We start from the raw sequence: 1,873 nt of genomic DNA, 5'->3' as shown, positions 1-1,873 counted from the left end.
TTCGGACAAATGGCTGTCCAGTCTCTTCTTAAAAACTTCCAGTGTTGGAGCATTCACCGCTTCTGGAGGCAGGTTGTTCCACTGGTTAATTGTTCTCACTGTCAGGAAGTTTCTCCTTAGTTCTAGATTGCTTCTCTCCTTGATTAGTTTCCACCCGTTGCTTCTTGTCCTGCCTCCAGGCGCTTTGGAAAATAGTTTGGGAAAATATATTCCCATGTTATTCCATAAATGTGGATATAAGGTCATATTTAAATTCATATAGATTTCTTAATTGTTCAGATGGCACATACACACGTGCACAAATAAGGCAGTTGTACAATTTGAGTAATAAAAAACCACACACTTCAACTAATGTTGCTTTTAACCCAAGCAAACGTGTGTAGAGGGATTAAATATATCAAAAGGTAAGAGGAATTCATTTATCTATTACCAGAGTAGGGGAAGTCCCTAGCTATAAAAAGCAAATTACTTTTGAATCTTGTGGGAATTTCAAAAATCACCTCTGAGGAGACTCAAAACAACTATTTCTGGAGAAATAAAAATACAACATTACTTTAAAAATCTTGGGATTACCAACCATATTTGGGTGACAAATTTGTAAAGGAAGGTGATATATAACCAAGAGTTCAAAATGTAGAAAAATATGTTAATTTTAGCTCTTTGGATCAAATATATACAAACAGAAATATCATCGCTTATTAGGCTGATCTTATGAGAATGTCCTTTGACCTTCCATTTTTGTCAGAAAGATGTTTAAGTACACAACGCAAAGGTTTATTAGCACCTGATGTGACTTTCCATTTTATAGTCATAATAAAATAAATTTATGATAATGTATGGTTAAGTATTGGAAGGCTTCCAAAAAGGGCTGTGGTGAAGATCTCCACCAGGGGTCAACTGCATTTGTTGCTGCGGTCCAGGAACAAAAGTAATACAATAAAATAAAATTAAAATCTCAGTACGTATTGATTTTTGTCTCTTCCCTTCTTCCCCCACATTTTTTAAATTCTCAGATTGCATTTCCACTGCCATCCATCCTTGATAAACCTCTAGGGGACTCATCACTCATACCTGCAAACTTGGAACTCATCAGTTATGGAGATGAGCTTTAATGTGAATATCAAATAAGACAATGAAAAGCTTTGCTTCCCCCCCCCCCCCATAAAATATAAACAAACATGGAGTTGAATGCAAATGATTTCTTTCAGTACAGGTAGTCCTTGACTTAGGACTGGCCTTTAGTGACTGTTCAAAGTTACACCCACCTCCCAAAAAGATACTTACGACTCGGTTTTGAAGTTAGGGTCGCTGCAGCACCCCCACAGTCATGTGAACAACATTTCGGTGGATTCACCCTTTCGACTAACTGCAGGGACCCACCTTGCCAAGTCCCACACCTTCCTCCCCATCTCCGATCACTTACCTTTTACTGTAGCTCTCCTTCTGGAAGCCTTGGAGATCACGCTGGGGAAGAAGAACAGGTCACTCTGCCCCTCGCCATCCTTAGGCCATGTGGCTCCATACAGGAAGTAGGGGCCATTTTTTGGAGCAACCGCAATGAACTCTGAAATTGCAGCTGCTTCTGGGATGGCACCACACAGTCTACAGCAGGGGTCTTCAAACTTGGCCCTTTTATGACTTGTGGACTTCAACTCCCAGAATTCCTCAGCCAGTGTGCCTGGCTGAGGAATTCTGGGAGTTGAAGTCCTCAAGTCATAAAAGGGCCAAGTTTGAAGTCCCCTGGCCTACAGAGTACCCATGGGAATCTGGTTAGCAGGCCCAGGACCTATTTGGGACTCAGAGGGGGAAAGAGGAGCACAGGATGCCTCAGGGGGTGAAGGAGGTTTGGGGAGGTCTGAGGCAAGTGGGCCAG

The 1,873-nt window shown here is 41.6% G+C and overlaps 1 protein-coding gene across 1 annotated transcript in view; it reads right to left on the bottom strand.

Annotated features, from left to right (window-relative positions):
* Nucleotides 1–1,873, bottom strand: part of SLC29A3 (solute carrier family 29 member 3) — a gene marked incomplete at its 5' end in the record, with an annotated part of 15,868 nt that overhangs the window by 4,703 nt on the left and 9,292 nt on the right. The gene's annotated exons all lie outside the window — the stretch shown is intronic.

The sequence above is a fragment of the Protobothrops mucrosquamatus genome, unplaced genomic scaffold (genome assembly GCF_001527695.2).
Source record: "Protobothrops mucrosquamatus isolate PMUCROS unplaced genomic scaffold, P.Mucros_1.0 scaffold5792, whole genome shotgun sequence".
Lineage (NCBI taxonomy): Eukaryota > Metazoa > Chordata > Lepidosauria > Squamata > Viperidae > Protobothrops > Protobothrops mucrosquamatus.
The sequence above is the reverse complement of the archived record's forward strand: the minus strand, read 5'-3'. Positions and strand labels throughout refer to the sequence as shown.